This window comes from Lutra lutra, chromosome 18, assembly GCF_902655055.1.
Source record: "Lutra lutra chromosome 18, mLutLut1.2, whole genome shotgun sequence".
Classification (NCBI taxonomy): Eukaryota; Metazoa; Chordata; class Mammalia; order Carnivora; family Mustelidae; genus Lutra; species Lutra lutra.
The window spans coordinates 9,235,684-9,259,258 of NC_062295.1; the positions used below are offsets into that span (position 1 = coordinate 9,235,684).

Here is a 23,575-nt window from a genome sequence, read left to right on the forward strand (position 1 = left end):
TCAAGTGTCAATGGTTTAAATGTAAAATCTAGGGACGCCTGCATGGCTCAGTTGGTTAAATGTCTGACTCTTGATTTTTGGCTCAGATCACGATCTCAGGGTTGTGAGGTCAAGTCCTAGGTCGGGCTCTGCAGGCGGCACGGAGTCTGCTTAAGATTCTCTCCCTCTCTCTGCCCCTCGCTCCCCACTTGCATGCTCTCACCTTCTCTCTTAAAAATAAAAAATAAATAAATAAAAATCTAATACACCATGCAGTTAGTGGAAAATTTCCATTAAGTTTTCAAGGGGCACCTTGGCTATGTGAATCTATTTTTCCAACAGCGACCCTAACGGGCTCTGCATCTAGAGCAAAAGTTTCTGACAAAATATTAGTATCCAATTTCGGAGATGATGTCAACATAAAATATCCCCTGGATTTCAAAAAAAAAAAATTCACGTGAAATACTTCATTCATAATTTTTTATATTGGAAATGGCAATATTTTAGATAGGCGGAGTTAAGCAAAATGCATTATTACCATTCCTTTCATCCGTTTCTTTGTACCTTCTAAAACGTGGCTACTAAGAAATGTTTAAACTAACCACATGGCTCACACGTTCCTGCTTCTACAGGACGGAGGCACTATGGAACACAGGGTTGTAGAGAAGGGTTGTAGAGAAGAGGAAAGGTCCGACCCTAGAAAGCACAGATAAGGCAGGTCTGTTGGAGAAGCAAGGAACAAACCTTGGAAGGCCCCCAGGTGGTGGTGGCAGCTACATCCTAGTCTGCAGGGACAGTTAATCAGGAAGGCTGAAGGGGAGCTAATGAGATCACAGGACATCTTTGTGCAAACAGGTCCAGGGTTTAAAAATGAGAACACAATTGTCGAAAGTGGTTATGACATGTTGTCTGTTTCCTCTGACACACAGGAACAGAAAACCAGAAGAAAGAAGGGAGCCAGACTGCAGACATCAACCCAGCACAGTTCACCAACTTTACCTCCTAAGCTGGCTTGGTGTCCCTCGCCGGCCACAGACCCTGGAACACCAGCCCCACCCCACCCCACCCCACCCCCAACCCCAGCCCTCCACCACTGCTTCTGGCCCCGCCTGCGTGCACACGGACCTGGCTGCCAGCCGCCTCCGTGCACTGGAGGAATTCAGGACCTCGCCGAAGGTCAAGGACTCACTGTCCCTTCCTATCTCAGGAAAGGCAGACCCCCAGCTGCCTACACAATTTATTATGAAAACTGACTCACAGCAGAAAACCGCAAGGACCGAAAACACTGGGCTGGACAGACAGAGGGCCTAAAATAGCACGGGACGCAGCGATGGCAAGCGGCGCGCTTTCGAAGGGGAACGGGAGGTCTTGGGCGCCCTAAGTTTTGCAGAAAACACAGTCTGGGTCAAACAGCTGGGAAACAATGACTCAACTCAGAAGTCGAATCCCTCCCCTTCAGAACCACTGCTCCCTCTTCCAGAAGGGACCCAAGGCAGCTGTGTCATCAAGGGCGGACATGGGGGTGCAGGGGTGGGGGGGCCTCCTTTCCTCTAGAGGAAGGAAGGGCCTGAGCTTCTGGAAATCAAGGCCGGCCTGCCGGCTTATCACGCCCGCATCGCTGGTGTCACGGCCGCAGCCTATAGCTTCTGAACTCCAGGCCCCTGCCTCCTGGGAACATCCATCCTGTGTCCAACAGCCCGTAAATGTAAACAACACTGAGGATTCTGAAAAGGGACAAAAGCAACAGGCTAGGGCAGTAAACACAAAACCAAACCCATCAACAGCTGGATGGAAGGGTTTTCTAAATACATTTGGCAGCCTCCCTTCCCCAGGCACAGGCCAGGAAATGCCACTTTGCTCCATCCCACTTCTTCTCCTCCCACTCCGCTGCACACGCCGTCCACCCCCCCCCCCCCGCCAACCTTTTTAATTTGGCTTCCCCAGCAGGCAGGAGGCCCACCTTGCCTCCACCTCCTGGTCCTCAAGCCCCAACACTCTTCAAGGGGAGCAAACAGTCACCCACACCCTCCGCTGTCACCAGGAACCCTCTGTCCCTCCAGATCAGGCCACCCACCCATGAGTGAACAGCGGCGGTGCGAGCACAATTCCATCCAATACCTGCGCTCCCTTTTCCGGGACAAACAGGGAAGCATCTCGGAGTTCAGAGCAAAGCCACAGTCTTGCCACTGAAAAGCACAGCCTCGAGAACCGCCTTGAGAACCCCCTTTGGCGGGATTGGTGAACACCAGGTTGTCATGGCTACAGGGAGGGGGGATAAAGGGGCCAGCAAGGGGGTCTCCTTCCTCCCTCCCCACTTGTTTAACTTTGTTATCAGGCCCCTGCGAGTGGGTTTTCTCGACTGCTCGCCCGTTTAAAAGCACACGGTGAAGGCGATTCTCCATCCAGCTTCCCCCCGCTCCAGCCCCACAGACATGAAGGAAATGCTTAGGCATGGGGAGCCCCACGGTCCCCACCTCAGAATGACCCCACTGCAAGCGACTCCCAAAGCCACAGAGAGAGAGAGAGACCAGCAGGCATCCCAAACCCCTTGTTCCAATCAGAAAATGTGACCAGGGCTGCCTCGCAGGGCGCGTGGCCTGGGCAGCCCCGCAGGCCCTACACCCCGGAGACCGCGCTCAGCCCAACACTCTGCGGCTACCATCCTGACATTCTGAAGACTCAGGGAACCGGGGGACCCTGCGTGTCCACGCTGCACCGGGGCCCCAGGTCACAGGAAAGGAGGCCTGTCTGATGTGAGAAGGGCTGGAGGCGGACCAGGAAACTAGCCCATGACCAGACGCATGGGCCCGGCCCCTACCTTCTCACCTGTCAGTGTGCCACTTGGAATTCTGGGGTCCCTTTGCACCATGTCTCCACGATTTCCTCAGTGACAGAGTCTCTCTTTGATGGGCAGTGAAGGGTTCTAGGGGTATCTATTCCTGGGCCCAGTTCAGACACGGTACAGAACGGGGTTTCTCAGCCCTGTTTTCATTATAGCTGCCTCTGCCCCCCCCACTGACCCCCCAAGGAGAAAAATTAAATTATATTAAATTTAATTAATTAAAATATAATTTAATTTCTGCCTCACAAGAGAAAATGCAATACTAAGAAATAAGATTTCATTGGATACGGTTGAGTTTTGAAGGGCCACACACAACTGTAATATCTAAGACTTTTTTTAAACTCTCCCCTCCCCCCCAAAGTGACTTTCACTCCCCTGAGTCCCCGCTGAGAATGCGGGAGGGAGATGGGGAATGAGGTATTTGGGGTACCGATGAGTTTTTCAAATCACCGACATCTGTTCCTTCAGTTTTCCCAAAATGTGTCTCCCCTTTCCTTGCCATTGTAAATGCAACAGTCTGAACAAATTTTAACCTTTTGCTGACTGAGGCCTGAGGTCCTTCCTCTGTGTATATTCTTTTCCAACCACGCCCAGCTCTAGGATTTAATCTAACGAGCCACAACCAAGGGAGATGGGCCGGGTGAAGCTGCCTAGCCCCAGGAGGGCTCCCCTCTGCTAATGGGGCCAAGCAGACCTAAGGGGTCTAGCTGGGGTCACCCCTCTGAGTCTTGAGTCTGCATCGAATCTGCTGGATCCTCACACAGGAAGAAAACGAAGGGTGCTACTAAGGGTACCAGATAACCAGGCTGTTCAAACCATACTTGGCTATCTCTAAGTCCAGAGGTCCTGGTCTGAGCAAAATCCACTACCCGTCAACTACCCCCTGCCCCCACTCCAGAGTCACAGCTGCATTAAAAGAAATCACAACGGGCTCTTAACTTTACTGTACCGGGCTCTGTAATTCACACCCTCAGGTGTGTCATCCCAAGGGGTCCTCCCACCATAGAGGGGATTATCGCTATCACCGTCCTCACTCTCCCACGAAAAACCAAGGCCCAGGGAGGTCAAGCTGGCCCAAAAGTGTGGCCCAAAACCACACAGATGGACTCCAGGAGGCAGGGCTAGGGTCTGAACACAAAGCTGGTGGACTCCAGACGGCTCTTGACCTCACCAAACACCTCCCAGGCCAGGAGACACAGACACCACCAGCAGCCTAGTTTTACCCCCAAATGAAAAGTGAAAATATGGGAGCAACACCTTGGAATGCCTTTCTCCCCTGCCCCCACCCCCCGCCTCCCTTACACGTGTAAAAAGATGCATTTCCTGCAGACTTTCACGGGCACACACTCAAAGCAGGGCTTTTTTGAAACAAACAAACAAACAAACAAAAAACTATATGGGTTCCAACTCATTTTTCACTGATGACTTTGTGACTCAAGATAACCACGTGGGCGGCTCAGTCGGTTCAGCGTCCGACGGACTCTTGGTTTCGTTCGGCTCAGGTCATGCTCTCAGGGCCCAGGTCCTGGAGATTCTCTCTCACTTGCTGTCCCCTCCCCCGCCGAGTAAATGAATCTTTAAAAATATCCAAAAACAAGAACGATCTGCTTCTCTGAGAAGGATCAGGGGGCCAGGACCTTCGTATCAACCAAAGGCACGTATCCACATACAAGGCTCTTCCTTCCAGTCCTGGAGGACAGAGAGACAGAAGGGGAAGATCCCAGAACCTCCCGGATATACAACAGGGGCCCGAAGCTGCCTCTTTAAGGGACCTCGTGATGCCAGGCATCTCTGCCAGCTGCTTTAACACATGGGGTGGGAAAGGCAAAGGCTCCTTGCCAGCAGGGTCTCCGGGCAGCTCAGCCTCAGCCTTTTCATACTGCTCTAAGGAAAGAGAAGCAAAGTGCCCTCACAACCCCGGGGAGAAGCCGCGCTGTCCAGCCCAGCGATCCTCACATCCGAGCAAATATTAATGAACGGGTCCTGAGACCTTGCGACACTGGAACGGTCCCAGAAAGGCCTCGCTTTCAGCAACAGATCCGCTCCTAGAAAGTTCAGCCTGAACGGTCTCAGAACTCCCTGGAACACCCGAGTGGGGGGCTGCGATTGTGGGCATTTCCCGCCGCTCCGAGGAGCATCTTTCCCGTTCTGTGACCACGCAGACCTGCGTTCGGGGTTTGTGGAGCCGAGCCCAGCAGAGCTCTGCCTGGAATCCTAAACTCCCGGGCAAGGGTCTGACCTCTGGGAGGTCTGGGGACAACCGGCAGACCAGCCCGCCCCAAGAGATCGCCAGGGGAGGGAAGCCAGACACAAAGACCAGACCAGGGTATGAGTCCATTTCCACAGGAAGCCCAGAACAGGTGCACCCAGACACCAAAGGTCAGTCGGTGTGGCCAGGGGTTGGAGGGAGGGTGTGGGAGGAAATGGGGGAAGCGTGAATCGGTACAGGTTAACAGGGGTGATGAAAACGTTCTAGAACTAGACTGCGGTGGTGTTTGCACAACATTGGGATCACGCCACACACCACTCAACTGTTACTCTGAAATGGGGGACTTTTACGCTGTGAGAGCTTCACCTCAATCACAAATGGGTAAAATAAAGGCATCGCTAGAAATCTCCAGTCTCTGGGTCACAGGCCAAGGCCAGCAATTTGAGCCTCCAAATTCCACTAGATTTAGTTCAGCCCCATTTACCTAAAATCAAGAACACTGGGGTCTTTCTGACATTGACATGCCAGTGCCCCCTAGGCTAGGGTGACTGGAGATCCTGGTTGCCCAGGATGGCGGCGGGGTCCCAGGGTACCACAAACCCCTATGTCTACCCCGTCTCCCACCTGCTACACTGCACGGCTGGCTTAGATGTCCCCAGACAAATACCCGGCACACTCTTCCACTGCCTTGGTGTCCTTCCTTCCCGACGGGCTACAAATTCCTCTCACCTGTCCTATCTGCGCTTCTGCATCTCCTCCCCCAAGAAGCAAGCTCAGGGGAGAATCCATCCCCACTCTGAACCTCTCTACACAGTGCAGAGATCAAGGGCATCAAGATCAAGATACAGGCCCTGTAGCCAGACTGCCTGTGGTCAGCTGGCATGCTTCATGGCACGACTCTGCTGCCTCGGTTATCCCATCCATAAAATGGGGACACTGGCAGTGTCTTAAGGCTCTTGGGAGGACTCAAAGAGCACCCTTGTGAAAAGCACCCAGAGCAATGCGGGACATGGAAGCAGTGAGTATGTGTTAGCTGTAACCAAGTCATGTTTCTCTGCCAAACTTGTCACAGAGCCTTTACTCGTCTGGCTTCCGGATCAGTGTGGGGGCCCTAGGAGGGCAAGGATTGAAATTTATTAAAATTTGCCTCCCTAGCACCTAGAACTAGGCTCAAAACACCATGGGTGCTATATAGGGTGCCTCAACAGGATGGAGAGGTTTCCCTGGATTTGGGGTGTGCGGGCTCATCCCAGGAAACCCATGACCAGCTGGTCACCCTGACACTTGCAACAAACATGGGTAGAACACCAGACCCATCTTGAGGGCATCAAGATCTGGAAGCAGACGTACATGGGAGGATCTTCCCCTAACACCCCAGCTCAGAAGCTGAGAACGTCTCTGCAGGGAGTTGTTTGTACAAGGACAAGCCTCGGGAACAGAGGGTCTCCTGGTTCAGCTCAAGGTAACACCAGTATTTGGCCGACGTGTGACCAAACACACTACAGAGCTACAATCATTTCATTGGGGCTGAAATCCCTCCTTTCCTCCACACCTGAGGAGAGTGGCGCTTCTCAACAGGGCACCCCATAATGTCAAGGCAGGAGAGCAAGTCAAGATGTGGGTGGGAAAGGGAAGTGTGGAGGTGTGTAAACGAACAAGACAGAATCGGAAAGATGGGCGCCTGGGTGGCTCTGTCGGTTAAGTGTCTGCCTTCGGCTCAGGTCATGATCCCGGCATCCTGGGATTGAGCCCCGCATCAGGCTCCCTGCTCAGCAAGGAGCGTCTCCCTCTCTAGCTGTCCCTCCCCTGCTTGTGCTCCCTCTCTCTCTCTCTCAAATGAATAAATTAAAAAAAAAAAAAAAAAGAATCAGAAAGAAAAAAACCCCCACAATCTCTGAACCTCAAGACAGGCTCTCTCTGTTCCTCAATGCAAGTTTATGACGCCATTGGTACTCCAGATCTGCAGGAGGCGCTCCCGGTTCTGGCTGGGGTTACCGAACAGAGTGAGGGGTTCATGCTGCAACAGGCTCATCGTTTCAAAATCTGGACCCGGAGCAGGCTGCTTGCAGCCATTACCCTAAACTCAGAAACACCTGCCCCTCCACATTCATTGCCTTCTCTTTTGGTGTGGCTCTCAAGCCGCTTGGCCTACGTGGACAGTGTGTCATCATTCTCTGGAAATGACCATCTGTCCTTTTTTCATGGTGTCAAGAAAACTCAGAGGCTCTAACCATCCTGCACCCCCCAAGAAGCCAGAAACGTCAGCAACTCCTGCTGACGGGTGTGGACGGGAAAAGGGGGACAGAGCTCACACCTGTGATGGCATGTCTGTCCTCGGTGCCTGTTGATAACTGGCAAGGATGGAAGGGATACTCTTGGCAGATGAGGGAAAGGTGTCTCTCGTCATTTTTCCTGCCCATTCCCATCCCTTTCTTTCTTTCCTTTTTTTTTTTTTTTTAAAGATTTTAGCTATTTGAGAGAGAGTGAGATACAGAATGCATGAGCTGGGGAGACAGGGGCAGAGGGAGAAGAAGCAGGCTCCTCACTGAGCAGGGAGCCCGACACAGGGCTCAAGAGCAGGACCCCAGGGGTCATGACCAGAGCCAAAGGCAGACGCTTAACTGACTGAGCCCCCCAGGTGCCCTCCCATTCTTTCGGGTGAGATGACTAGCAGGCAGCCCCCAAAGCAAAGAAGCACAGAGAAATGATGCCCAATGCTGAGAGGTCTCACTGGGACAAGATACAGTGGGCTGCGGTGCAGATTCCAACCAGGAGCTGAGCTGGTGAGGAACCGGAAGCCATGGCCACCACCGAGCTCGGGGGCAGCGCAGGTGGGCCCGGCACCCAGGCTACGGTCACACGTAGGGTTTCTGGAAACCCCTGCATGCAATCCCCAGTCATTTACAAGAGTGGGTGGGCACCGCTCAGGTCTTAGGGGTCACTAGGAATGGCAAGGACCAGGGCCTGGCCCGTTAAAGACCCACCGGTGATCACAAGACAAGAGAAGACCCAGAAGGATGGGATCAGGCAGGGCACAGAGAAGGCATCAGAAAAGCTCAAAAGAAAGTCAAGGGGATGGGATGTACTTATTTTAAGACAATGTAATCTAAAGGCAGGTGGAATTATTTAAGAGCAGAAATTCTGGAACTGATAAGCTCCCTCGGTTCGAGCCCCCAACTCTGCCACTTCTTGGCTCTGTGAACCTGGGTGGGTTGCTCGACTTCTCTGTGCCTTGGTGTCCCCATCTGGAAAATGGGCTAATAGTACCCATACCTCAGGGAGGGAGGAAGTGGATGTGCTCAGAACCCTGGGCACGAGGGTTACTGCACCAGCGCTCGTGCTCACGACTTGTAGGGAAGCAGACAAGGACGAGGGAGGAGATCACTTGCCCCCATGGCCCAGAGGTTTCACCGCCAAGATCCAAACAGACCCCAATGCACCACGTTCTGGGGTCACGACCTACCCAAACTCCCACCTGAAACAGCACCCCCTAGAGTCGTCCCCATCCTAATCCTGAGAACGCGTGAGGACGTGAGGACGTGAGCACGGAGCCTCACACAGCAAGAGGAACTTGGCAGGGGCGCCTGGGTGGCTCAGTGGGTTAAAACCTCTACCTTCAGCTCAGGTCATGATCCCAGGGTCCTGGGATCAAGCCCCACATCGGGCTCTCTCCTCAGCGGGGAGCCTGCTTCCCCCCCACCCCTCTCTGCCTGCCTCTCTGCCTACTTGTGATCTCTGTCTGTCAAATAAATAAATAAATCTTTAAAAAAAAAAAAGAGGAACTTGGCAGCAAGACCTCAGTGAAGAGCTGAGGAGACCGTCCCAAGTTCCTGGAGGGCCCAACATCACCACAAGTCTCCTCCTAAGAGGGAGGCAGGAGGGCCTGAGAGGAGAGGAAGTGCTCCCCTACCGGCTTTGAAACTGGAGCAAGGGGCCGAGAGCCAAGAAACGAAGGTGGCTATGGAAGCCGGGCAAGGCCGGGAGATGGATTTTTCCCGAGCCTCCAGGAGGGACGGGACACCTTGATTTTAACCCAAGGACACCCGTTTTGGACTTCCGACCTCCAGACCCGTGAGATAATGCATTTGTATGACTTGAGCCGCTGAGCTCATGGTCATTTGTTATGCTCCCCTCCCTCCCACGTGGGGCCCCCTTGCCTCTGCCCATCCCCCTCCCCCCGCTGACCTGACTCCCTCAGCCTCCCATCCCAACCCCCAGGCCTCTGTCTAGCTGCCCTGAATTCGGAAGGAGCCCTTCTCTGGCTCAAACTTCATTTAACCGTGTTGAGTGTGGCCAGCCGGCCTGCCCTGCCATCTCCCTGGGGACTCTGTCCCAACAGTGTCCCCCACCTGCCTCCCCTCTTAAGAGCTCTTATAGGAATGGCTCAAATCCTTCCTTATCAAAATGTAAAAAGAAACACCCCTCTTCCCTCAGTCTGGGTGCTCAGCCCCTTGGGGTCCCTGCTTTTCCTCCCCGTCCCCAGGTTCGCTCCCCCTACCCCCACTGGGCCTCAGTCCTCACTCAGCCATGACCCCACTAAGCCCACTTCCACTTCCTGTTCTCCTCTCGCCAGGCTGGAGGGCCTCCCTCATCTGACCCAGGCCTGCACCCTCTGTCTCCTTCAGGGGGTGCTCCTTCCCCACCAGCCCTCCCCAAAAAGGCTCCCAGGGACTCAGAGGTCTGGCACCCAGTCCTTAACCGCACCCCTGTCGAGTTGACCCTGGCCCATCCTGGACAACTCCCCTGGGTCGTCACAGGCAAAATACGGCTCATCTCGTCCAAGGAGGTGTGGTCAAAATGGCGCAGAGACAGAGAGTCAAGCTTCATATCAGTGTGAGGTCACACGGACATCACACACCTGCTGGCAGGATGGGGTGAAAAGGGCGCTTCGGCTCTGAGCCTTCCTCCCCCAGACCGTCCACCTCGGGCTCATCATGAGAAAACATCAGACAAACCCGGACTTGCTACAGAGAACGGGCGAGTACTCCTTGAAACTGCCAAGGTCACAGAAAATCTGGGAAACCATCACAGACCAGAAGAGAACGAGGCTTAACAACTAAATACAGTGTAGGATCCCGGATTGGACCCTGGAACAGATCTAACAGAATAAAAGCTTTTCCTCCAAGCTCACATAGTCTAGGGTTGGTTAAGAGGTCAGTACAGCGATGTCAATTTCACGGTCATGACAAACACAGCCTGATGATGTGAGATGTTTACAGCAGGGGAAACCGGACGGGGTGAATACGGGACTTCTGCGCTAACTTTGCAACTTTTCTGTCAATCTGCAATGAAAGCACCTACCAAAACGTAACGTATATGAGACCACTGACCCAGCAGTTCCTCTTCTAGGTATCTGTTGTTGGGCCATCCCGTGCATGGGTGAAGGGACAAACGATAAGCACACAAGGGTCTCCAATGCGATGTGGCTAGAAACCACATAACTACTGGCAGGCCATCAGGCAGATCCGTGATGGCCCATCCACGCCAACGGAATAGTACACAACCACTGAAACAGCACAAGCAAGAGCTTTATGTGTGGAAATGCATCTCTTAGACATATCGCTGCATGAAAAAAAGGCCCCAACAGTGTTCATAGCAAGCCAACATTTGGGCCTAAGGAAGAAGGATATACATATCTCCTTACAGAATATGCACAAAATGTCCCCAGAAGGATACACAAGAAACTGGTAACAGTGGCTGCCTAGGAGCAGGGGAGGGGGGGCAGACTGGGAGATAGAGTGGGAAGGACATTCTTTGCCTCTGCTCTGCGATCTTTTGTATACTGAGCCATAGCAATAATGACATAATCAAAAAATCAAATTCAGAAGAAATTCTATAAACTAATTAATTCCATCTTATTAAATTTATGTGACCCAGTATTTATTAATCACATTTACAATTAAAGGACATAAATTAAAAATTAACCCGTAGCTGCCCTCCCCAGCCCAGCCTCCCATGTTCCCCCACCTGTGGGTGAAATGATGTCATCACAGCCCTTTGTCCCATGAACCATCTCATGTTGCTGCCTGGCACCTCGCCCTTAGCCCCTCCCTGAGTGTTTGCAGAGTGATTAAAGCTTCTGAATTACTTCTATTTGGTGAAAAGATGTGTCAACTATTAATCTCACTGTAGTTTCCCCAAATTGGTACCAAAAATGTCCTATTTACCAAAATAAAGTTCTCTTAGAATTTTGTGCTGTGACCCATTTTTCATGCAGGGGGTTCTGAAGGCTGGTGGTTTATACGGGACTGGGGAGACATGGACCCTCCCTCCCCAGCCTTAAGGAATCCCTCTGGGGAGGCAAAGTTCACCAACATGGGGGAGATAAAGGAACAGACCCAAAGGGGAAACAGAGTCCAAATTCTAGGGCAAGCACAGGATCTGGGGGATACGGGCAAGAACAGGTCAGGGGGTGGGTAACAGCGCGGCTGGACACACAGAAACAGGCACCCCTGTGTCCTGTGGGGAGGTGTGTGCCAGGCTGGACCTTTCAGGGAGGGACCCCACACAAGGGTTCTGCATAATTAACCAGCAGCCCAAGAGCAACTTGAAAACCCCCCTTAAAAGATTCAACCCCTGCCAAAAAGGAGAGTGAGATTCTAAAAATAAGCCTCAAAATGTAGAACACCAGGAGAAACCAACCACAGCAGAAGCCACACAGCAACTCCCATCAGAATAAACACACATCAAAGGCCCAATGGCCCACAGCCAAGGGGGTCCCTCTCCCCACATCATGTCTGAACACAAGGAAAACTCCAGCCTTGTAACTTCTCATACGGCTTCATTCTGACTGCTGGCTTCCTCCTGTATTCCTCCCCAAAATCTATCTGAACTATTTTCTAATATCGATCCCATAGTTCTCTCTGCTTCCTTAAAATCTACAAAAAAGACAATGGGGATACCTGGGTCAGCATCTGGAGGTTCTGTGCTATCCCAGATGGAAGAAGGTCCAGCCTGGGGCTGTTGGCAGCCCCCATCCCACCCCTGCCCTTGCTGTGTCAAAGCCTCTGAGCATGGGAAACCAGCACCCACTGGGTAAGAACTCTATGCAAAGTAAGAGTTACTGGTTTCCTTGGTGCCTTCTATGAGTAAGGTAAACAGGCCTGGGCGTCTGTCTTGAGGATAAATATCTGTGTTCCTTGGAAGCCTCCTATTTGCTTATTTCCTCAATTCTGGCTATATTCCAGTTGACTGTGGGGATTGTAACTGTCATGTCTTTGAAAATTATGGGAAACATCCACCTTGCCTTTAGCAAGACTTCAGGTGAGAACAGGGTGGTAAACGTTACCTGCTGAGTTCTCTTCATGTCTGCCCCCCCTTGCCCCTGGCCGAGCCTACGCAAACCAGCCCTCCACAACATACACCTTTCTTGTGCACCTTTTTTTTTTAAAGATTTATTTATTTATTTATTTGACAGACAGATCACAAGTAGGCAGAGAGGCAGGCAGAGAGAGACAGGAGGAGGAGGCAGGCTCCCCGCCGAGCAGAGAGCCCAACGCGGGACTCGATCCCAGGACCCCGAGATCATGACCTGAGCCGAAGGCAGAGGCCTCAACCACTGAGCCACCCAGGCGCCTCGTTTCTTGTGCATCTTAATTGCTTCCTGTCTGCAGGTTAGACTCTGTCTCCCTAACTGGACCACACTACACCCCTCCGGGGCAAGGGCTGGGTTCTACACTTCTCCCAGGTCCCCATGGGGCTTTGGGAGAGTGACGCCCACACTACATCCTTGTAGAACTGAGGTCTTACACACATAAACAGCATAGATACCCCACATACGATGGGGTCATCTATAATGCAAGCCCTTTATATAAGTGTGTATTTTAAAGATACAGAAGACCACTCTTCCTTACAGAAGAATTCCAAATGGCATGTGTCAATACCCCTCCCTCCAGGGTGTGGGGCTTAGTCTCTCCATCCTTCTCCTGAGTGTGGGATGGATTTAGTATCTTGCTTTGTAAGGGACAGTCTACAAAAAGACAAAGACAGGAATTCAGCAACAGTGAACCTGACAACCATCACCTCAACCTAGTAAGGAACGTTTCAAATTATTAGCAATGTCTTATGGATATCAGATACCCCCAATGTCATGAGAAAGGCATTCACCTCCATGCCAATTCTTCCCCTGACCATGAGAAAAACACCAGACAAACCCAATCTGAGGGAAATTCTACAAAATCTCTGACCGGTACTCCTCAAGAAGTCACAGAAATGAGAATGAGACATTTTGAGAGCAGAGGATGCTGGGGAAAGGCATTAAAATGCCATGTGGTACCTGGGATGGCACCTAGTACAGAAAAAGGAACTTGGGGGGAAAACAGGTGAACTCCAAAACAGAGGTTGGAGTTTTGTTAAGGGCGAGGCACGAACGTCAGCTCCTTGGTTTGATGGTACTGTGGGGATGATGGGCAACATTGTTAATAAGAGAAACTCCCTGAGCTAGCTGCAACTTTCCTGCAAGCTTAAAACTAAACTATAAGGTGAACCAGGGCAGGCAGGCCTCATCCAAAGGCATTCAAGTTCAATTTTAAAACACAATTTTTAAGTTTTGTTTTTTTTTTAAGATTTTATTTATTCACTTGACAGAGAGATCACAAGCAGGCAGAGAGGCAGGCAGAGAGAGAGGAGGAAGCAGGCTCCCCGCCGAGCAGAGAGCCCCATGCGGGGCTTGATCCCAGGACCCTGAGATCATGACCCGAGCCGAAGGCAGCGGCTCAACCCACTGAGCCACCCAGGCGCCCAGTTTTGTTTTTTTTTTTAAGGGTATTTTGGTTAAAGCAAAAGATGAAGTGAAGCCAGTTTCTGTGACCAGGGTTTCTAAATATTTCTTTCTTTCTTTTCTTTTCTTTTTTTTTTTTTTTTTTGGTCTTATAACTTCATATCTGATTTCTTTTTTTTTTAATTTAATTTAATTTAATTTAATTTTTTCAGTGTTCCAAAATTCACTGTTTATGTACCACACTGGAACACTGAAAAAATAAAATAAAATAAATAATGAATTTTGGAACACTCTAAGTATTTCTAATTGGGAAGGTAAAAGAGGAAAAGAAAAAAAGAAAGAAAGAAAGAAAGAAAAAGATATCCCCAAGCAGAAGCCAACAGACAGTACTAGAAGTTGAGGGATCTCCAAAACCCAGCCCGGCTGGAGGCACAAGGATGCCTGGCCACTGATCTGTACTCCTCCCTTACAACATCATTTCAAAACTCTCACAGTGGTTTTAAACACATGTGGGTGATAAAGTCTTCTAAAAATACATCAGATCAACACAGAAAAGGGCAAGGCCCTCAGGGAGAAGATAAAACAGCCTTTTCACCACCGACTTAATCCTCCTTCTTAATATGAGTTCTTTCAAGGAGAGAAAAGGAAGATTATTCACTTTTACTCCCTGCCCCCTCCCTCCAGCCACAGAAAAAGGAAGGCAGAGACCAGCTCCCAATATTCGATTATTCCCATCACTGAAATGACCCGCAGGAGAAAAGGGATTCCTTCGGCAAAAAAAGAAAAAGGTTGCGGGGGGGGGGGGGGGGGGGGGGGGGGGCCAAAGGGCACTCCTGCAAATTGTCAAGTCGCCTAAGGAAAGAGCCCTGTTTGTACACAAGGTGGAGAACCAGCTGGGAAGGCCAAAAAGATCTGGTCTTCAGTGATCTCTGGAGAAAAATGTTCTTAACAATACTGTGAACATTAAGTGAAACCTGATTATAAAAACTCTTAAGGACCTATCCCGCTTATACATATAGGAAATCGAATATTGCTCAAAATTCTTAGACTAAGGACCACTGGCTAGCAAACTTGAAAATACACAGATACCGCAATGCTGTTTTTGTTATAATGGAACTCAACTGGCCCACGTTCCTGAAGATGTCCCAGGTGAATGGTGCTTTCTAAACTCTAAATGAGTAAGGAGGAAGAATTTAGACAAAAGGGGAAAATGGGATCTCCAGTCCTCTTCGCAAAAGGAAATGGGAAAACACTACTACCTACAGCTCTTGGGCTATCTGCCCTCACACAAGTTCGAATTCAGTATCCCTCAGTAAGAACACTGAAACTCCTAAGAAATATGTCAGAGGAATCATTTTCAAATACCATCTTCTGAATTCTGTCTGCTTCCATGGAGTGATACGTCCCACAAAGCAAAGATAAAGTTACCACAGTCTGAAAGCCAGGTTCAAGGACGGCGTAAGTACAAATTACAGTGATTTGCGGGATGGAAAATCCTTCCACTGGGGAGGTGGGCTGCCGCCCGGGAATCAGAGAGGGCGACTTCCCCCTCTGGATTCCTGGTGAAACCACATCCTCAAGTTTCCAGAGGAATGATGAGTTCTGATGAAGTGACACAATGAGAACATTAAGGGGACAGTGTCGGGATACAAAACTGTATGGACCCTGATCGCAGCTTCAGAAATAAACAGGCACAGGGATAAGAGATCAAGCCTCGGAACAAACAAGGAAAACTTGAGGCGCCTGGGTGGCTCAGTGAGTTAAAGCCTCTGCCTTTGGCTCCCGGACGTGATCTCGGGGTCCTGGGGTTGAGTCCCACATCAGGCTCTCTGCTCAGTGGGGAACCTGCTTCCCCCTCTCTGCCTGCCTCTCTGCCTACTTGTGATCTCTATCTGTCAAATAAATAAATAAAAATTTAAAAAACAAACAAACAAACAAGGAAAACTGATGCTAGCTGTTTGGTTCGCAGGCTGAGATCATGCCCCATCTTCTTCTTTATCTCCCACGCTATCTGCGATAGTGTTATTTTCTATATCACTTTCAAAAACATCAATGCATCGCCTACAAATAACCTACTTGGAGTCAAGTTAGGTTAAGGCAAAACAATGCTGAGCTCTTAAATTTACTCCAGGAATGCGGTCAATTCTAAAGTTCCGGAGCTAAGTAGCTGAAATTCTCTGGTCTTTTCTCTCACGGGGTTAATGCCTTTAAAGAAGAAAGTGATAAAGGAGGGAGTGCCTCGAGCTATTAGGATCCTGGTGAATGAACTTCCTACCTACTAGAGAGGGGCAGAGAACCACCACACAAACACCCTCAATATTTCTTTTCTTCTTTTTTTTACGATTCTATTTTTAAGTAATCTCTCCACCCAACATGGGACTCAAACTTACAACCCTGAGATCCCGAGTCACACGCTATACCAACTGAGCCAGCCAGGCAGCTCTCTGTCCATGTCTTTTTTTTTTTTTTTTTAAGATTTTATTTATTTATTTGACAGAGAGAGATCACAAGTAGATGGAGAGGCAGGCAGAGAGAGAGAGAGAGAGAGGGAAGCAGGCTCCCCGCCAAGCAGAGAGCCCGATGCGGGACTCGATCCCAGGACCTGGAGATCATGACCTGAGCCGAAGGCAGCGGCTTAACCCACTGAGCCACCCAGGCACCCTGTCCATGTCTTTTTAAAGCCTGTGAAATTACACACGGTATTGAAATAACCTGCACTCAAGGGACGACATTAGCCAAGGAAGTGTTCACAGCAGCCCAGAATACCAACATAGGCTCAAACGGTAAGAAGAAATTGCGGCGACCTAGGAAAGTACCACTTTGAGCACAAATAACAATTTTAAGGTTAAGAAAACACCAGTTGAGTTCAGAACAGACTAGGGCAGGCCAGCTGGGCACCAAAGACATCATAAACACATCTGTACTAGAGAAAGGCAGAGTTAAGGAGGTCTGTTTGCCTGATGGGATGGACCACCTCTCCCACTGGGCTGTTTTCACTGCAGTGAAAGCAAAAAGAAATACAGGACAAGACATAGTGCCAGGGCTCCAGGACTACTTCTTATGAGTCTCCTTTCTTCCACCATCTCTGTAGCTCTGGGTTGATTCATCTTTGGTGGGAGAAGTTTAAGTCTCAGGAGGGCACCAGTCCATTCTTAGAGCAGAATTAGACACACCTCCAATGAGCAGGGGTGGTTAACAGCTAAAGTATGTACTGCTGATCTCCTTGAAAATTAACTTAGGCTGGAAATGCCTTCTGGCTCCTCCCCTCCCCGTAGCTCCCCTTTAACGCTCGTCTAGTCTGTGCATCCTCTTAAGCCTTGCCGAGACCCTTCTGCTCCTCTGGAAAGCTGCTGATCACATCCACATGAGCCTTCAGCCACATAACCTCAGCCTCAGCTTTGCTGCTCAAACCACTGTGGCTATCCTGGCTCCTTGCTCACACCTCCCTCCTTTCCATTCCCCTCAACCTCCTCCTGTGCATTAGAGAGCACTGGCTTCCCCCAGCCCCCAACCCTGGCATGTGTTTCCACTTCCAACCCACAGCGTAAACCCCTCAGGACCAGGAGCCATTTCTCCTGTGTCCTTCAAAGGGTGAGGCTAGCCCTTTGCTTCCCCCCAGCCAGCCCATAAAAGGCACTGAAGGAGCAAAGCAACCATCTAGTATGTTAGAGACCTAAGAAAGTGATCGCCCGTCTCAGATCAATCACCCAGTCACTTCACCTGCACAAACATTACAAGGGTACTTTTTCAAACACGAGTAAAAGCATCTATGATTAATGCCTTAAAGTAACAGGAGAACAGGAAAGAGGGAGGATGGCCCTGCCTCACAGCAGATCTACAATTAAGGTTTCTTAGAGTGGCTGGAGCACATTCAGATCCCAAACAAAAGCTGGCTTAGAGGTAAGCCAAATGCAGCGGAAGGCGTTATCCCATGCCAGGTAGAAGCAATCACCTGCTCTCTGGGTTCTGATCCAACTAGGATCAAACCAAACATGGTGATGGAGTCCCACACACCAGCTCATGCCTCTCTTTACAATGGCATCCAGGTTAGTCCTATTTTAAAAAGAACCACCTGAAAAGGCTGGGGGTAGGGGTAGGAAGGTAAGTGAGGCAGTCAAGCATACACTAGTGCAAACCATGTCTTTCCTTACAAGGGCTCCAGGGGACCCACAGGGCCAATGTGCCTTCCAGGCAGACCCTGAACCAGCGCCAGCCCACCAGGCCACTGGGAGGGAATTCTCCCTCTTGGGAAGACTGGTGGGAGAGTCTAACCTGATGGGTTCAGAAGGAAAGGCCCGTGACTTCCAGAAACTGGGTTTCCCAAACACCAGTCGGTCCAACAGGTAATGACGTCAGCCCCATGAATCAGAAGCACAAAAGTGACCAGAAAACTAGTGAAGGTCCAACTGGCCTGATTTCTGCACTGTACCGCCCCTTCCAGAATATGCCCATTTCCCCATCCCCTGACCTTGACCAGGAGGTGCAGACACAACACTCACCCCACTGCCCAGATCCATACTGACCTGGAGAGCAGAGGGGAGGAGGTCACCTGCCAGGCTTGGCCGGGGAGGGGCGGCTCCTGCCACCCGCATCCACCCGGCACGGACACTGGGCAGGTCTGGGCCAACCCCTGGACTCACCCGGTGCCCACCTTAATCCGCGGGTGGGGGGTAGCCAGGGCCACGGCTCCCTTCGCGCTCTGTCCGCACTTTCACCTCTCGGGGGCTCCCTAGCCCCCCGGGTGCCCACAAAGACACGCGCTGAAGTTGGCGAGGCAAAAAGCGCAGACACAGCGCGGCCCTTACAAGCCGAATTTCTAGGACCCGCGTCCGGAAATTCTTTCAGACGACCCCAGCGCGGGCGATGGGCCCACTCGCGGGAGTAGGGCCGCAACCCGGCCTGTCCCCCGGCCCCGGAGGGCCAAGCGAGGCACATTTCGGCAGGACCCCTACGCCCTCCAGCCCGCCTCGATCCCCGGGATCCGCCGGGGTCTCCGCCGCCGCAACACGCGCGATGCCGCAGCTCTCCCGGCTTGGGCTGCTCCGGAGCCGGGGACCAGTGCCCACGCTGCGGAGACCCTCTCCCGCCCGCCGCGTCCCCACCAGCGCCCGCGCACAGCACTCACCGCCGCCCGCGCTGCAGGTCGAGCCGGGAGGTCTGAGCGCGCCGCGCGGGCGAGCCGCTGGGCCGGGCCGGGGGCGGGGCGAGGTCCGCCCGGGGGCGGGGCGGGGCCGGGGCCGGGGCCGGGGCGGGGGCGGGGCCGGGGCCGGGGCGGGGGCGGGGCCGGGGCAGCTCCGGCTTCCGCCTTTCTGTTCTCCGGCTGGGGCTACCCGCCTGCCCGCCCACCTGGCCCAGCCCGGCCTGGGACCCTGCCCAAGGGTGTACACCCTCCGCGTTCTGCCCAGCCCCTCCGTCCCTCGGAACACCCCCACAGCACACCCCGACGCCGCTCATTCCCGGGACCCCCTAGTTTCAGCCCAGGCCCCTCGCTCTGACCTCGGAATCCCCCAGTCGCCCCATCCTAGATCTCCCCTTGGGGATTCTGCCCCGGCACATCGGTCCCCTCCCCTCCTGATATCCGCGTCCTGCTCCCCCCACTCCCGCAGGGACCCCATCTCTGGCATTCCTTCCCCTTCCCCACCCTCAGACAACGCAGACCATCAACCTCCAGTCCCAGATCCAAGGTTCCTGGCCCTTCGTAGGGCGGCCCTCCTCTCCCCAGTACTCAGTTCTGTACGTTCAGACGCATCCAGACAACCCAAAATACTCCGTGTGCCTTTGGGCAAGTCACCCACTCTCTCTGAGCCTCAGCTTCCTGTCTGTAAAATGGGCATAATAGTACCTGTCTCATAAATTCTACTAAGAATTCACCGACATAATGCAGGCAAAGGGGTTAGCACAGACTGTTAAATAAAACCAGTCTGCTGTCTGACTACTTCCTATGCCCCCAGGGTGGTCCTTAGCGCCTAGGTACCTTCTCCTTCCATCACCAAAAGCTCTGGAAATCAGTATCTCCTGTTTCAACACCCACTCAATCCTCTGTCCCTAAGTGGGTACTGCCTGTGTATCTGATAAGGTCTTGTCTGCCCGCCCCAGTAATAACAGCATCCCTGATCCAGTCAAGCCGGGAGGTCTCTGAGCAGTCATCAACCGTAAGAAGTCATCACAAGGCATTAAGGGGCTCATGCGACTTTCAGAGTACAGAGTCCTGGAGATACCAGGAAGCTTAATGGGGCCATATAAAAAAGGCCACTTGGGTGGAGAGCCTATGAGCCTACCTGATCCTAGAACTCCTCCGGGGATAGAGTCCCCTGCTTTACACTGAGACCCAGACAGGGAGAGGGACTTGCTCAAAGTCCCACAGCAAACAAACTGTCCCCTCTGTCCTTGTCCAAAGTTCTCACCACCTTTCACCATATGAACCAAGCCATTATCATCTGTGGACTCAATTAGAGGAGGGGATGTGAAACTCCTCCCAACCATTAGAAACTGCCAGGTGGATTTTACTAGGGAGGCCAATCTTTTCTTTTTAAAACCCTAGGGCAGGGGCGCCTGGGTGGCTCAGTGGGTTAAGCCTCTGCCTTGGGCTCACGTCATTGTCTCAGGGTCCTGGGATCCCCGAGTCCTGGACCCAGCTCTCTGCTCATCAGGGAGTCTGCTTCCCCCTCTGTCTCTGCCTGCCTCTCTGCCTACTTGTGGTTTCTCTCTGTCTGTCAAACAAATAAATAAAATCTTTTAAAAAAGTAATAAAACCGCCTCTGCCTTCGGCTCGGGTCATGATCTCAGGGTTCTGGGATCGAGTCCCACATGGGGCTCTCTGCTCGGTGGGAAGCCTGCTTCCTCCTCTCTCTCTCTCTGCTTGCCTCTCTGCCTACTTGTGATCTCTCTCTGTCAAATAAATAAAATCTTTAAAAAAATAATAATAATAAAACCATAGAGGAAGCTGGATTATGCCCACCTCTGCCATTCTCCATTCTCAAGGTGACAGAAAGACCTGTCATCCTGACATTAACCCAGAGCATCACAGCCTCTAGAGCTCTAGAGAAACTCAGAGCAAAATGTTTGGGAAAGAGCCTCCTTTGGGAAAGAGCCTTCCTTCCTGCCTTCCTCTTCCCCTTTCTCTCCCTTTTCCTTTCTGCTAGGGGACAAGTAACTGCATACCTGAATTCACTGCTATATTTTACTCGGTGCTACCACGTTTTCCTTGCTTTTTCTCCCTGCAAACTGCTGAGCACCGCGGTAGCTGGCTTTGTTTTTTTTCACATATCCTAAACACTTAACTGCGCCTATGAGTTGGCGATCATTTATGGGGAGAGCTGTGAAACGGTGACTGTTTTTTTAATCCCCGAGAAACCACAGAGAGACTGAATTTCCAACCCGGCGCTTCGGAGGAGGGAAGGAAAGCAAACCAGGCACAGGATCATCTCAGTAGACGCTAAAAAAGCATTTGACAAAATCCAACACCTTTTCATGAAAAAAACACTCAACAAAGTCGGGAGAGAAGGAAACTTTCCGCAAGCTGATGGAGAGTACCTACTGCTCACACCCGCCAAGGTCAAAGACTGGACATTCCCCCCGCCATACCTCCAAGGTCAGGAACAAGTAAGAATGTCTGCTTTTGCTACTTCTATCCAACCTTGTACCAGAAGTTCTAGGCGGGACAATTCCCCAAGAAAAGGACATACAAAGCATCCACATTGGAAAGAAAGAAGTAAAACCATCTCTGCTCATATGATCCTATATAGAGAAAATCTTAAGGAATCAACCAAACAAACAAACAAACAAACAAAAACCCAAACAAACAGTGCTACTGAACAAATTCAGCAAGGTGGCAGGATTCTAGAGCAACGTACAAAAATCAGTTGCTTTTCTATACACTGGCAAGGAATGATGCAAAAATAAAATTCAGAAAATAATTTAACGAAGTTTGACTTGTGCATAGAAGACTACAAAATATTGCCAAATAAATTAAAGACCTAAATAAATGGAAAGATGTTCATGTAGTATATCAGTCAGAGTTCTATCAGAGAAACAATTCTGGAAGGAGATGATAGATAGAAAAAATGGATAGCTAGATAGAATGGATAGGTAGGTAGATAAGATAGGTAGGTAGACAGGATAAGATGGATGGAGAGAGGGGTGGTGGAAGAGAGAGATGAAGCTCTCAGGCAGAAACTCTGGTCCTGGGGCGCCTGGGTGGCTCAGTGGGTTAAACCTCTGCCTTTGGCGCAGGTCATGATCTCAGGGTCCTGGGATCGGGCTCTCTGCTCAGCAGGAAGCCTGCTTCCTCCTCTCTCTCTCTTTCTGCCTGCCTCTCTGCCTACTTGTGATCTCTCTCTGTCCGTCAAATAAATAAATAGAAATCTTAAAAAAAAAGAAAAGAAAAGGAAAGGAACTGGTCCCTAGGTGTAATTCTTCCTCGGGGAAACTTCAGTTTTGTCCTTAAGACCTTTTAACTGATTGGATGAGGCCCAAATTCCCAAAATAATCTCCTTTACTTAAAGTCAACTTGTTGTAGAAGTTAACCCCATCAAAAAATACCTTCATAGCAACACCTAGATTAAGTGTTTACTTGAATTACTGACTCCTATAGCCTAGCCAAGTTGACGCATAAAACTAACCATCATGGACATGACTCCCCAAACTGATGTACAGATTAGTGTGATTTTTTTTAAGATTTTATTTATTTATTTGATAGAGATCACAAGTAGGCAGAGAGGCAGGCAGAGAGAGAGAGAGGGAGAAGCAGGCTCGATGTGGGGCTCAATCCCAGGACCCTGAGACCATGACCCGAGCCGAAGGCAGAGGCTCAACCCACTGAGCCACCCAGGCGCCCTCAGATTAGTGTGAACTTTATGAAAATCCCAACTGCCTTTTTGGCAGAAACAGACAAACAACTGTCCCACTCTGGAGTGGGGGGGAACGATGATAACAGGGGGGTTGTGCATGCCTGGGTTGAGAGGAAGGAGAGGGGCTGGGAAATCTCTGTACCTTCCTCTCAATTCTGCTGTGAACTTAAAACTGCCTTTTTTTTTTTTTTAAGATTTATTTACTTATTTGAGAGACAGCGGGAAGGAGAGTGGCAGAAGGAGAGGGAGAGAGAATGGCAAGCAGACTCCACAATGAGTGTGAACCAACGGGGGTGGGGCTCGATCTCACAACGCTGAGATCACCACCCGAGCTGAAACCAAGAGTCACTGGGGGCTCAACCGATGGAGCCACCCAGCCTCCCCTTAAAGCCCCTTTTAAAAAAAACAGTCTCTTCCATAAAATGCTCTGGAGCTGGACGCCAGTAATAGTGGCACAACACTGTGAATGTACTTAGTGCCCCTAAACTGTCCACAGGAAAATGGGTTGAAATGGTACTTTTCAATGTATATTTTCCCATAAGAAGTAAAACTGAGTTAAAAATAGGCAGGGGACTTGAGTAGATGTTTCTGCAGAGAAGATATACAAACGGCCAAGAATCACATGAAAAAATGCTCCCTGTCATTAGTCATCGGGGAAATGCAAATCAAAACCACAATGAGATACCGCTTCATACCCGCTGGGTTGGTCATAAAAAAAAAAAATCTTTTTTTTCTCAATGGAAAATAACAAGTATTGGGACGGACGTGAAGAAACTGAAACTCTCACCCATTGCTGGTGGCCAGGCAAAAAAAAGTAACGCTTCTCCTCCAGCACTAAATATATACACACAGTGACTGTAAACAGGTAGTCAGGCAAAAATGTGGAGAGGAGCGTTCACAGCGGCAATATTCACAACAGTCGAAAGGTGGAAACGACCCAGATGTCCTTCAACCGGTAAACGGATAAACAAAATGTT

The 23,575-nt window shown here is 50.7% G+C and overlaps 1 protein-coding gene across 2 annotated transcripts in view; it reads right to left on the reverse strand.

Annotated features, from left to right (window-relative positions):
- The window catches only part of LITAF (lipopolysaccharide induced TNF factor), a 29,264-nt gene extending 10,306 nt beyond the window's left edge, over window positions 1-18,958 (reverse strand). The window contains exon 1 of one of the 2 annotated variants that reach the window (XM_047713405.1): window positions 18,875-18,958. The gene's annotated coding sequence lies outside the window, so the exon portion shown is untranslated. Of the gene's footprint in view, window positions 1-271; window positions 411-18,874 lie in introns of those variants that run through there. The other variant, XM_047713404.1, reaches the window with a different exon arrangement.
- Window positions 18,959-23,575: the final 4,617 nt, after the last annotated feature.